Source organism: Ascaphus truei, chromosome 1, assembly GCF_040206685.1.
Source record: "Ascaphus truei isolate aAscTru1 chromosome 1, aAscTru1.hap1, whole genome shotgun sequence".
Lineage (NCBI taxonomy): Eukaryota > Metazoa > Chordata > Amphibia > Anura > Ascaphidae > Ascaphus > Ascaphus truei.
The window spans coordinates 498,302,981-498,317,069 of NC_134483.1; the positions used below are offsets into that span (position 1 = coordinate 498,302,981).

The following is a 14,089-nucleotide window of genomic DNA, read 5'->3' on the forward strand; positions in this document are numbered from 1 at the left end:
CATTGTAATTTTCACCAATGTTTTTTTTTTAATTATCCACAATACTTCTCTGCAGTCGCACTGCATGGACCTTTCTCCCTACGCTCCTCACTCTCACTGCATGGACCTCTCTCCCTAAGCTCCTCCTCACTTTCACTGCATGGACCTTTATCAACATCTTCACTGCTCTGTTCCTGTAGCCTTCTCTCGTCGTCCACCTCTGCCCCATGTCCTCGTGCATCCACGCTGTGCAGTCCCCTCCCACGTGCTCTCTGTCAGCTGCACTCTCTCCTCTGACCTCACTCCCCTTAGTTACCCGGCGGCGTCACGAAACCGGCCGGATCATTCCACATACAACCCGCGGGGTGTCCTTAAAAAAAAATACCGGTCTTCCCCCTCACACCTTTCTGCAGGGCAACTCCTTTTGAAGAGCCAGTGATAAAATCTTTCCATGTTAGCGTGTGCTGGGATCCCTTCCCATGCAGCCGGGCGCCGCACATACCATTGCATGTCTGTACCCGGCCTCTCCCCCCCGCCCCCGGAGTGGTCCGTGCCGGAGCTGCAGCCAGTGACAAGCGGCGGGGGAAGATGGCGTCTGGTTGCTTAGCGCTGCCCCTGTGACTCCGGTCTGATAATCCGCTCACAGCCGCCTGGCTGCCGTGTTATTACACTCACACACACGGACTGGGGAAGCAGAGGAGAGGGAGGCCTCCCGTGTAACATGTCCGACTCCGAGGAAGAGAGTCAGGACCGCAGCTTAAGATAGTGATTTTAGGAGACGGAGCTTCTGGGAAGGTTAGTTTCACCCCCTCCCCCCCCACCTCTCTTCCTCTCACCCCCCCACCTCTCTTCCTCTCACCCCCCACCTCTCTTCCTCTCACCCCCCCCCACCTCTCTTCCTCTCACCCCCCCCACCTCTCTTCCTCTCCATCCCCACCTCTCTTCCTCTCCACCCCTCACCTCTCTTCCTCTCCCCCCCTCACCTCTCTCCTCTCCCCCCCTCACCTCTCTTCCTCTCCCCCCCTCACCTCTCTTCCTCTCCCCCCCTCACCTCTCTTCCTCTCCCCCCCTCACCTCTCTTCCTCTCCCCCCCTCACCTCTCTTCCTCTCCCCCCCTCACCTCTCTTCCTCTCCCCCCCTCACCTCTCTTCCTCTCCCCCCCCCACCTCTCTTCCTCTCCCCCCACCTCTATTCCTCTCCCCCCCCACCTCTCTTCCTCTCCCCCCCACCTCTCTTCCTCTCCCCCCCCACCTCTCTTCCTCTCCCCCCCCACCTCTCTTCTCTCCCCCCCCACCTCCTTCCTCCCCCCCCCACCTCTCTTCCCTCCCCCCCCCACACTCTCCTCTCCCCCCCCACCTCTCTTCCTCTCCCCCCCCCACCTCTCTTCTCTCCCCCCCCCCACCTCTCTTCCTCTCCCCCCCCCACCTCTCTTCCTCTCCCCCCCCCACCTCTCTTCCTCTCCCCCCCCCACCTCTCTTCCTCTCCCCCCCCCACCTCTCTTCCTCTCCCCCCCCACCTCTCTTCCTCCCCCCCCCACCTCTCTTCCTCCCCCCCCCCCACCTCTCTTCTCTCCCCCCCCACCTCTCTTCCTCTCCCCCCCCCCACCTCTCTTCCTCTCCCCCCCCCACCTCTCTTCTCTCCCCCCCCCACCTCTCTTCCTCACCCCCCCCACCTCTCTTCCTCTCCCCCCCCCCACCTCTCTCCTCTCCCCCCCCCCACCTCTCTCCCCCCCCCCCACCTCTCTTCCTCCCCCCCCCCACCTCTCTTCCTCCCCCCCCCACCTCTCTTCCTCTCCCCCCCCACCTCTCTCCTCTCCCCCCCCACCTCTCTTCCTCTCCCCCCCCCACCTCTCTTCCTCTCCCCCCCCACCTCTCTTCCTCTCCCCCCCACCTCTCTTCCTCTCCCCCCCCACCTCTCTTCCTCTCCCCCCCCACCTCTCTTCCTCTCCCCCCCACCTCTCTTCCTCTCCCCCCCCACCCTCTCCTCCCCCCCCCAACCACTCCCCCCCCCCCCCACCTCTCTCCTCTCCCCCCCCACCTCTCTTCCTCCCCCCCCACCTCTCTTCCTCTCCCCCCCCCCACCTCTCTCCTCTCCCCCCCCCACCTCTCTTCCTCCCCCCCCCCCACCTCTCTTCCTCTCCCCCCCCCACCTCTCTTCCTCTCCCCCCCCACCTCTCTTCCTCTCCCCCCCCACCTCTCTTCCTCCCCCCCCACCTCTCTTCCTCCCCCCCCCCACCTCTCTTCCTCTCCCCCCCCCCACCTCTCTCCTCTCCCCCCCCCACCTCTCTCCTCTCCCCCCCCCCCACCTCTCTTCCTCTCCCCCCCCCCCACCTCTCTTCCTCTCCCCCCCCCCCACCTCTCTTCCTCTCCCCCCCCCCCACCTCTCTCCTCTCCCCCCCCCCCCACCTCTCTTCCTCTCCCCCCCCCCCACCTCTCTTCCTCTCCCCCCCCCCCAACCTCTCTTCCTCTCCCCCCCCCCACCTCTCTTCCTCTCCCCCCCCACCTCTCTTCCTCTCCCCCCCCCACCTCTCTTCCTCTCCCCCCACCCACCTCTCTTCCTCTCCCCCCTCCCACCTCTCTTCCTCTCCCCCCTCCCACCTCTCTTCCTCTCCCCCTCCCACCTCTCTTCCTCTCCCCCCTCCCACCTCTCTTCCTCTCCCCCCTCCCACCTCTCTTCCTCTCCCCCCTCCCACCTCTCTTCCTCTCCCCCCTCCCACCTCTCTTCCTCTCCCCCCCCACCTCTCTTCCTCTCCCCCCTCCCACCTCTCTTCCTCTCCCCCCTCCCACCTCTCTTCCTCTCCCCCCTCCCACCTCTCTTCCTCTCCCCCTCCCACCTCTCTTCCTCTCCCCCCTCCACCTCTCTTCCTCTCCCCCCTCCCACCTCTCTTCCTCTCCCCCCTCCCACCTCTCTTCCTCTCCCCCCTCCCACCTCTCTTCCTCTCCCCCCCCCACCTCTCTTCCTCTCCCCCCCCCACCTCTCTTCCTCTCCCCCCTCCCACCTCTCTTCCTCTCCCCCCTCCCACCTCTCTTCCTCTCCCCCCTCCCACCTCTCTTCCTCTCCCCCCTCCCACCTCTCTTCCTCTCCCCCCTCCCACCTCTCTTCCTCTCCCCCCCTCCCACCTCTCTTCCTCTCCCCCCCTCCCACCTCTCTTCCTCTCCCCCCTCCCACCTCTCTTCCTCTCCCCCCTCCCACCTCTCTTCCTCTCCCCCCTCCCACCTCTCTTCCTCTCCCCCCTCCCACCTCTCTTCCTCTCCCCCCTCCCACCTCTCTCCTCTCCCCCCTCCCACCTCTCTTCCTCTCCCCCCTCCCACCTCTCTTCCTCTCCCCCCTCCCACCTCTCTTCCTCTCCCCCCTCCCACCTCTCTTCCTCTCCCCCCTCCCACCTCTCTTCCTCTCCCCCCTCCCACCTCTCTTCCTCTCCCCCCTCCCACCTCTCTTCCTCTCCCCCCTCCCACCTCTCTTCCTCTCCCCCCCCACCTCTCTTCCTCTCCCCCCTCCCACCTCTCTTCCTCTCCCCCCTCCCACCTCTCTCCTCTCCCCCCTCCCACCTCTCTTCCTCTCCCCCCCTCCCACCTCTCTTCCTCTCCCCCCTCCCACCTCTCTTCCTCTCCCCCCTCCCACCTCTCTTCCTCTCCCCCCTCCCACCTCTCTTCCTCTCCCCCCTCCCACCTCTCTTCCTCTCCCCCCCTCCCACCTCTCTTCCTCTCCCCCCTCCCACCTCCTCCCCCACCTCTCTTCCTCTCCCCCTCCCACCTCTCTTCCTCTCCCCCCTCCCACCTCTCTTCCTCTCCCCCCTCCCACCTCTCTTCCTCTCCCCCCTCCCACCTCTCTTCCTCTCCCCCCTCCCACCTCTCTTCCTCTCCCCCCTCCCACCTCTCTTCCTCTCCCCCCTCCCACCTCTCTTCCTCTCCCCCCTCCCACCTCTCTTCTCTCCCCCCTCCCACCTCTCTTCCTCTCCCCCCTCCCACCTCTCTTCCTCTCCCCCCTCCCACCTCTCTTCCTCTCCCCCCTCCCACCTCTCTTCCTCTCCCCCCTCCCACCTCTCTTCCTCTCCCCCCTCCCACCTCTCTTCCTCTCCCCCCTCCCACCTCTCTTCCTCTCCCCCTCCCACCTCTCTTCCTCTCCCCCCTCCCACCTCTCTTCCTCTCCCCCCCTCCCACCTCTCTTCCTCTCCCCCCTCCCACCTCTCTTCCTCTCCCCCCTCCCACCTCTCTTCCTCTCCCCCCTCCCACCCTCTCTTCCTCTCCCCCCCTCCCACCTCTCTTCCTCTCCCCCCTCCACCTCTCTTCCTCTCCCCCCTCCCACCTCTCTTCCTCTCCCCCCCTCCCACCTCTCTTCCTCTCCCCCCTCCCACCTCTCTTCCTCTCCCCTCTCCCACCTCTCTTCCTCTCCCTCCCACCTCCCACCTCTCTCCTCTCCCTCTCCCCCTCCCACCTCTCTTCCTCTCTCCTCTCTTCCTCTCCCCCCTCCCACCTCTCTTCCTCTCTCCTCTCCCCCTCCCACCTCTCTTCCTCTCTTCCTCTCCCCCCTCCACCTCCTCCTCTCTTCCTCTCCCCCCTCCCACCTCTCTTCCTCTCTTCCTCTCCCCCCTCCCACCTCTCTCCCTCCCTCCCCCCTCCCACCTCTCTTCCTCTCCCCCCTCCCACCTCTCTTCCTCTCCCCCCTCCCACCTCTCTTCCTCTCCCCCCTCCCACCTCTCTTCCTCTCCCCCCTCCCACCTCTCTTCCTCTCCCCCCTCCCACCTCTCTTCCTCTCCCCCCTCCCACCTCTCTTCCTCTCCCCCCTCCCACCTCTCTTCCTCTCCCCCCTCCCACCTCTCTTCCTCTCCCCCCTCCCACCTCTCTTCCTCTCCCCCTCCCACCTCTCTTCCTCTCCCCCCTCCCACCTCTCTTCCTCTCCCCCCTCCCACCTCTCTTCCTCTCCCCCCCTCCCACCTCTCTTCCTCTCCCCCCTCCCACCTCTCTTCCTCTCCCCCCTCCCACCTCTCTTCCTCTCCCCCCTCCCACCTCTCTTCCTCTCCCCCCCCACCCACCTCTCTTCCTCTCCCCCCCTCCCACCTCTCTTCCTCTCCCCCCCTCCCCACCTCTCTTCCTCTCCCCCCTCCCACCTCTCTTCCTCTCCCCCCTCCCACCTCTCTTCCTCTCCCCCCTCCCACCTCTCTTCCTCTCCCCCCTCCCACCTCTCTTCCTCTCCCCCCTCCCACCTCTCTTCCTCTCCCCCCTCCCACCTCTCTTCCTCTCCCCCCCTCCCACCTCTCTTCCTCTCCCCCCTCCCACCTCTCTCCTCTCCCCCCTCCCACCTCTCTTCCTCTCCCCCCTCCCACCTCTCTTCCTCTCCCCCCTCCCACCTCTCTTCCTCTCCCCCTCCCACCTCTCTTCCTCTCCCCCCTCCCACCTCTCTTCCTCTCCCCCCTCCCACCTCTCTTCCTCTCCCCCCTCCCACCTCTCTTCCTCTCCCCCCTCCCACCTCTCTTCCTCTCCCCCCCCCCTCCCCACCTCTCTTCCTCCCCCCTCCACCTCTTCCTCTCCCCCTCCCACCTCTCTTCCTCTCCCCCCTCCCACCTCTCTTCCTCTCCCCCCTCCCACCTCTCTTCCTCTCCCCCTCCCACCTCTCTTCCTCTCCCCCCTCCCACCTCTCTCCTCTCCCCCCACCCACCTCTCTTCCTCACCCCCCCTCCCACCTCTCTTCCTCTCCCCCCTCCCACCTCTCTTCCTCTCCCCCCTCCCACCTCTCTTCCTCTCCCCCCTCCCACCTCTCTTCCTCTCCCCCCTCCCACCTCTCTTCCTCTCCCCCCTCCCACCTCTCTTCCTCTCCCCCCTCCCACCTCTCTTCCTCTCCCCCCACCCCCACCTCTCTTCCTCTCCCCCCTCCCACCTCTCTTCCTCTCCCCCCTCCCACCTCTCTTCCTCTCCCCCCTCCCACCTCTCCTTCCCCCTCCCACCTCTCCCCCCTCCCACCTCACACCTCTCCCCCCTCCCCCCTCTCTTCCTCTCCCCCCTCCCCCCTCTCTTCCTCTCCCCCCTCCCCCTCTCTTCCTCTCCCCCCTCCCCCCTCTCTTCCTCTCCCCCCTCCCCCCTCTCTTCCTCTCCCCCCTCCCCCCTCTCTTCCTCTCTCCCCTCCCCCCTCCCACCTCTCTTCCTCTCCCCCTCCCACCTCTCTTCCTCTCCCCCCTCCCACCTCTCTTCCTCTCCCCCCTCCCACCTCTCTTCCTCTCCCCCTCCCACCTCTCTTCCTCTCCCCCTCCCACCTCTCTTCCTCTCCCCCCTCCCACCTCTCTTCCTCTCCCCCTCCCACCTCTCTTCCTCTCCCCCCTCCCACCTCTCTTCCTCTCCCCCTCCCACCTCTCTCCTCTCCCCCCTCCCACCTCTCTTCCTCTCCCCCCTCCCACCTCTCTTCCTCTCCCCCCTCCCACCTCTCTTCCTCTCCCCCCTCCCACCTCTCTTCCTCTCCCCCCTCCCACCTCTCTTCCTCTCCCCCCTCCCACCTCTCTTCCTCTCCCCCTCCCACCTCTCTTCCTCTCCCCCCTCCCACCTCTCTTCCTCTCCCCCCTCCCACCTCTCTTCCTCTCCCCCCTCCCACCTCTCTTCCTCTCCCCCCTCCCACCTCTCTTCCTCTCCCCCTCCCACCTCTCTTCTCTCCCCCCTCCCACCTCTCTCCTCTCCCCCCTCCCACCTCTCTTCCTCTCCCCCCTCCCACCTCTCTTCCTCTCCCCCTCCCACCTCTCTTCCTCTCCCCCCTCCCACCTCTCTTCCTCTCCCCCCCCCCTCCCACCTCTCTTCCTCTCCCCCCCTCCCACCTCTCTTCCTCTCCCCCCTCCCACCTCTCTTCCTCTCCCCCCTCCCACCTCTCTTCCTCTCCCCCCTCCCACCTCTCTTCCTCTCCCCCCTCCCACCTCTCTTCCTCTCCCCCCTCCCACCTCTCTTCCTCTCCCCCCTCCCACCACTCTTCCTCTCCCCCCTCCCACCTCTCTTCCTCTCCCCCCTCCCACCTCTCTTCCTCTCCCCCCTCCCACCTCTCTTCCTCTCCCCCCTCCCACCTCTCTTCCTCTCCCCCCCTCCCACCTCTCTTCCTCTCCCCCCTCCCACCTCTCTTCCTCTCCCCCTCCCACCTCTCTTCTCTCCCCCCTCCCACCTCTCTTCCTCTCCCCCCTCCCACCTCTCTCTCCCCTCTCCTCCCCCCTCCCACCTCTCTTCCTCTCCCACCTCTCTTCCTCTCCCCCCTCCCACCTCTCTTCCTCTCCCACCTCTCTTCCTCTCCCCCCTCCCACCTCTCTTCCTCTCCCCCCTCCCACCTCTCTTCCTCTCCCCCCTCCCACCTCTCTTCCTCTCCCCCCTCCCACCTCTCTTCCTCTCCCCCCTCCCACCTCTCTTCCTCTCCCCCCCTCTCTTCCTCTCCCCCCTCTCTTCCTCTCCCCCCTCTCTTCCTCTCCCCCCTCCCACCTCTCTTCCTCTCCCCCCTCTCTTCCTCTCCCCCCTCTCTTCCTCTCCCCCCTCCACCTCTCTTCCTCTCCCCCCTCCCACCTCTCTTCCTCTCCCCCCTCCCACCTCTCTTCCTCTCCCCCCTCCCACCTCTCTTCCTCTCCCCCCTCCCACCTCTCTTCCTCTCCCCCCTCCCACCTCTCTTCCTCTCCCCCCTCCACCTCTCTTCCTCTCCCCCCTCCCACCTCTCTTCCTCTCCCCCCTCCCACCTCTCTTCCTCTCCCCCCTCCCACCTCTCTTCCTCTCCCCCTCCCACCTCTCTTCCTCTCCCCCCCTCCCACCTCTCTTCCTCTCCCCCCTCCCACCTCTCTTCCCCTCAACCCACACCCTCCCGCCTCTCTTTTCCTCGCGAACCCCCCACTTCTCTCTTCCTCGCGAACCCCCCACTTCTCTCCTTCCTCGCGACCCCCCCCCCACTTCTCTCTTCCTCGCGACCCCCCCCCCACTTCTCTCTACCTCGCGCCCCCTCCCACTTCTCTCTACCTCGCTCGCCCCCCCCCACCACTTCTCTCTTCCTCGCTCGCCCTCCCAACCCCCTCCACTTCTCTTTTCCTCGCTCGCCCTCCCAACCCCCCCCCACTTCTCTCTTCCTCGCTCGCCCCCCCCACTTTTCTCTGGTTATCCTCACACCCCCCGTGCCCCCATTTGGCCACAACCCAAAGTGCCGCTGGGGACACTTCACCACAGGGACATTTTGCCGTGGGACACTTCGCCGCGATATCTGCGCCCGACCGCTGTGCGCCCGAATAGACAAGCCAGGGCTGCCAGGTCCGTGTCAGAGCGGCATGTCTAGGCAGTGTAGCGGTCCCACACGGGACATTTAAACATGCAGTTGTTGGGGCGGTAGGCTTGGCTTATTTGGTCGGGTGCGCTGCCGCCCAGACATCGCATCGAAGAGAGTCCTGCACTGGAACGCGGGTGAAGTTTTGGTTGCGGCCAAATGGCCCCTTACGAAACGTTCCGCTTAAAAGAGGTGTGAAAATCTGAATCTCTGACTGAAGCTGAAGACCGAGCATAGTTTCTTACCTTATTCAAACCAACTCTACTTCATGTAGACACGTAAGGACATGTAAAGATTTGCAAACTTCGGGCTGATCAGCAGTGGGAGAAATAATTGCCAATAAGTTATTGGCAGCTGTGTAAAAAAAAATAAAAAAATTATCCCTTAAGACTTAAAGCAATATTGATGGTATAAATAACATTGTAATCTTTGGTACCGTGCACCATATTAAGTATATATATTTACCCCTAAGGGCAACGGTGGCAAAATAGGTCTTTTTTTTGAACAAAGGTTATGTTTTTGGAAATTTCCTGTGATCTAACACGGTTTAGATAAATCCATATGGGGATGCCCAATATTTGTCTGTGTACCGTTTACTTTTTGACTGCAAGTGTATAGAAAGTAACCATTTTCTTTAGGTAGATGAAAGATTTGAAAGTTTACAACATATAATAAGGATTAACTGCAATAGAAACAGATGTTGGTCCTTTTCATTAGACATTTTAGACCGTCTGCATAAGTGAAAAGTGAGAAGCCAGATGTGAACTAGATCTAGATGCAAATTTTAAAGGGGTCATTTGTTGATGGTTTTATTGTATTTTATGTCTTTATATAACGCCATAAATATACTTAGCGCTTCACAGTAGTAATACATGTTGTAATCATATAAATAACAAATAACAGGTCATGGGAATAAGTGCTTCAGACATAAAAGTAACATTAAGGAAGAGGAGTCCCTGCTCCGAGGAGCTTACAATCTAATTGGTAGGTAGGGGAACGTATAGAGATAGTAGGAGGGCATTCCAGTAAGTGCGTCTGCAGGGGCGCAAAGCTTTATGTATCATGTGTCCAGGATTATCCACAGGTGCTATTCATATGCTTCTTTAAGCAAGTGTGTCTTAAGGTGGGTCTTAAAGGTGGATAGAGAGGGTGCTAGTCGAGTATTGAGCGGAAGGGCATTCCAGAGGTGCGGGACAGTCAGTGAGAGAGGTTTAAGGCGGGAGAGGGTTTTAGATACAAAGGGGGTAGAAAGAATACATCCTTGAGAAGAACGCAAGTGTCGGAATGTTGCATAGCGAGAAATTAGGGCTGAGATGTAAGGAGGGGCAGAGGAGTGTAACGCTTTAAAAGTGAGGAGGAGAATTGTGTGTGAGATGCGGGATTTGATAGGAAGCCAGGAGAGGGATTTCAGTAGGGGAGATGCGGAGACAGATTTAGGAAAGAGTAGAGTGATTCTAGCAGCAGCGTTAAGGTTTTATTGGAATTTATATTTGTCAAAAATGATGTAGTGGTGATGTCACAGTTTGAAACAACTTTTATTTTGTAGAAAACTAATACTGTACTGAGTAATTTCCCAGAGTGCTTATTGGGGTACTTTTTCAATGTGGTGTATTTGTATTTACTGTATATAGCGCCAACAATGTACGCATCGCTTTACCAAAGAGACATGACAATACAAAGACTTATAATACAAAAAAAGTGCAATAAACCTAAAATTAGACAAAAAGGAAGGTAAATATCTACCCCAGAAAGCTTATAATGTAAGTTGTATGTTAGAAGACTTGCAGAGACAGTAGGTGAAGGTGATGTTTGCAATCATGTGACCTCCTTCCCAGACAAGGAAGACTCTCTCCCCCTCCCCCCTCTCCCCCTCTCCCCGCAGCCAGAGCTTTTTCAAGTGTTTTTGTTTTTTGTAAATATACGTATTGTTCCTCAAAGTTTACTGGGAATGTAGATGCTATTGTTCTACATTTGAACTCATAGTAGACCCTTACATTTGTGTCTAGTATGTGTCTTTAAATTGAAATTTATTCTTCAGGAAAATCTCTATTTTTAACAATAGTTGAACCAATTGTTTAGTTGTAGATGGCTAATTCAACACACCTTATGCCCACATCACTGCGTGTATACAGTCTCCATGTGTTACGCAGGTATAAATAATTTACATCCAGGTTTATAGTGACCAAGAAATCTGTAGCGAGGTCAGAGTTACTATTCGGTATATAAAAAAGAATCTCTTGTATTTTGGGTATATAATTTAGATTTTTCAGGAAACGATATTGGATATATATCCTGTTGACAAATTGTCAAGTGGTTGAAAAATAGATTCAGTTCCTGCTGCTATTTTGTCAGCCGTGTGAATTTGGCAGATCCCTGTGTATCTCAGGGGTGTTTATGGCCAGATTAATTTGAACATTTTTATCTTTTGTTTCAAATTTGGGAAGAGATACAGAAAAAAGAGGGCGAGAAATAAGAGAAAAGGGGGATATAAACTGATGTACAATTACAATAAAGTTTGAGTAAGGCAAATTATATGTAAAAGGAACGTCATATAGATTGAAACAAAACTGTAACAGATAAGCGACTAATTTAAAAAAAAAAAAAAAAAAAAAATATATATCAATTGGGTAAATGTCTATAATTTTAACTAACCCTGCATGAGTTACATTACTGTCAATAACAATGTTAGAAGATGAGCTCTACAGGTTATACCGATATTAATCTCTGTGTACCCGAGGCAATCTAGAAATGTCATTCTTAAATGATCATCAGACTGCACTTGAAGGGTTATACAAGCAGATACGCCAAAGAGACAAAATCTAAAGTGGTCAGGAGGAAACGCGAAGGCTTGTACTCTGTGCTCAATGAACACCTTAAACCGTTTTTGTTCGATACATGCAAGGAGAACCCTATAATTAGGGTAAAGGTGTAGGTGATTGTGAACCAGAGAACAGAGTTTAGGTTGGTTGGCCGACTTTTGCTCATTTAATTACCTACCCATCTTTTTAGACCAGAAGGAATGTGCAGCCATAAAATAGCGCTGTATATTTGGGAATGCAAGCCCACCACCCTGAACAAAACAGAAAAGCAAGGAGCTCCAGACCCGAGATGTTACCATCCAATATTTTATTTTATCCAAATAATAATGTCAATTTGTTTTTTTCTAGAAACTTAAGTAGCTCTTACACAGAAGGGACTGGAAAGTTGAGGCCGTGTTTATACTGAAAAACGCGCGTGGAGCGGTGGTGCCAAAACAAGTAGCATACATACAATTAAGCTGCTCATACCGATGGTCACAGTGCGCCATACTGCAAAGCGGACGGCTGGGGAAGAGACTTCCAAATTTGTTTTTCTCTGGCGACGGCGGTGTCACGTGAGCGGTTCATCCAATGAGGGTGAAGTGTCCACGCCTCTGCCACGCCTTCTCTGCCCTGTCTCCCCGGTATAATCAAGATGCAGCAGGGCAGGGTGACGTCACAGAATAGCGCTCCGCCCTGCAGCGATTGGTATAATCTCAGCCTAAGGCACTGGTGGCAGAATATTAAAAAATTTTATGGAAGCAATCGAGCCTATAGGAGATGCAATGCCTGTCCCAACAGTCTAGATCTTTATTGAACGATAACAGGTAATTTACTGAGAACAGTTTATGGTCTGTACCAATTCCTAAATAACGCAATTTCTGTTTATTCCACATACAAGTAAATTAATAAGGATTAATATTAAATTTATGTGCTAGATTAAGGCCTAGTGCTTCATTTATTTTTTAAAATTTTAAATCGGAGAGAGCCATATAGCTCTAATTATCTATCAGAGGTTAATGGATTTTTAATAAAACAGGGATTTTATATTCAAAACAATTGATCTGGAAACCACAAATCTCTATATTAGACCTGATTCTTATTGTCAATGCCTCGCTGATTAATGCAAAAAGCAAAGGTGATAATCGATACCCCTGTCTCATCCCATTGCTGATTAAATGAGTTTAGAGCATACCGTATATTCCCCATTGTAACCACTGTTTGAGTTGAATGCTTTAACTCCATTCAAAGACTTATCTCCTAAACCAACTCTCTAGGACAGCACACACGAAAGACCAATTAACAAGGTCAACAGTTTTCTCCGCAATGGACATTTAGCTACTTTTTAGCCCTTGTTAAAAATATTTGTCGAGCTTGTCTGCCCAGCATGAGTTCTATCTAATCTGGATGTGTCAAAGAAGGCAACTATTCACTATTCTACCTGGAAGATATTTTTTCAGAATTAAGAAGAGACATTGGCCTATAATTTTCACATAGCTCCTGGCCCTTTCCCTCTTTGGGAAACTTCACAATGTGGAGGTCTGCAGTATTTAATTCAATTCGTTTTTTGAACAGAGGGGAAAAAATTGAGGCAAACGTCTTATAATACAGACTTGGAAGTCTGTGAGGACCGGGCGATTTAGCATATTTCAAATGTTTGATCATACTCTTAATTTCTTGTATTATGATTTGAGTCAATATTAAAACAATGAGATTCATAAATGTTGGGTATATTGCATTGATCTAGGTAGGTTGAATGACATTCAGGACCAACAAAATAGCCCTGATTATAAAGTGGAGAGTAAAAACGCAAAAACTCTTCAGCGATACTCAACTACTCATGTTCTCTCCCGAGCGTCTGTAACTGAGGAAGTTTCATTAAAAATAAATAATTTGTCAGTCATAATCAACCGTATTACCCTTTTCGTATAATTTTAGCCTGGACTGTTTTTAGAGTTTTTTCATCTTTGCGTAGGTTAAGCTTTCCTCTAGTTTTTGTTTAATTTTGTTCAGATTGTAGGTTGAGGGGGTTTGCATTAGAATTGTATCTAGTGAAGTTAATCCAGCAGTTAGAATTTCAATCTAGCATAGTGTATATTTTTGTAGGAAAGCCTGCTTTGCTGATCAGCTTGTTCGTTATTACTGCTTTATGGGTGTCACAAGAATGGAACTGGGCTATCAGCTGCCGAATTGAAAGTTAAATATTTCTGCAATGTGTCTTAAAGCTAAGAAAGAACTTAACGGGTGTTTGCTTAAACTGGGTTGAGGAATGCAGATGCCAGCACTTATCATAGATTTTTTTTTAAAAATATTTTTCCTTTATTGGTGTCAGACAGCATATTGGTACATGTTACAGACATTGGCAGACGAGCCATCACAGGAATACGGCGCGGTACATGTACATAGCATGGGAGGAGTTGATGACACACAATAGTCCATTTTCCCATTTTCAGTGGTGAAAAAGAGAGGGGATGACGAAGGAGGGGTGGATAGTTGGGAACGACTTGGACAAAGAGAGGGGAGGGGGGGAAGTTACATAGATTTTAAAAATAAATTTGGGGATTAAAACCAAGTTTTCAAATAACAAGTACTGTATATCTGTGAATGTGTTACTGTATGTGGATTCGAATAAAAGGTATATTCTCTGTTTGGTAAAAACATCTCTATGCATCCTCTAGTGCCTGTTGCGTTAAACTTATTCAGGGATATGGGCATGTTACAATATGTCTCAAGTTATGTAAATATGGAATATCAGATTTATCATGTTTAGAGTCTACAATTGTGTTCATGTCCTATTATATCTAAAGCTTTCCTAAATTTAGCGAGGACTGGGAAAAACTATTTTAAAGTTTTGGTCATTTGGGGTATGCACATGTTGTATTGTTGTTGTAGCACCTAATATGTGCCCATGACCAATAAAAATCTGCCTCTTTATTAGCTTTTAGAGGATTGAATCGCCACAAACGTATGCATGAGGAAAAATAATACACTTGCGTGGAGGTATGAATCGTTAAGGATGGATGATTCTCTTTTTTAAAATGAGTCTCCTGAAA

The 14,089-nt window shown here is 54.5% G+C and overlaps 1 protein-coding gene across 3 annotated transcripts in view; it reads left to right on the forward strand.

The window, feature by feature from the left end:
- The window catches only part of RAB28 (RAB28, member RAS oncogene family), a 178,839-nt gene that overhangs the window by 2,026 nt on the left and 162,724 nt on the right, over nucleotides 1-14,089 (forward strand). The window contains exon 1 of one of the 3 annotated variants that reach the window (XM_075569311.1): nucleotides 541-774. The exons of the other annotated variants lie outside the window; for them this stretch is intronic. The gene's annotated coding sequence lies outside the window, so the exon portion shown is untranslated. Of the gene's footprint in view, nucleotides 1-540; nucleotides 775-14,089 lie in introns of those variants that run through there. 3 annotated transcript variants of the gene reach the window in all.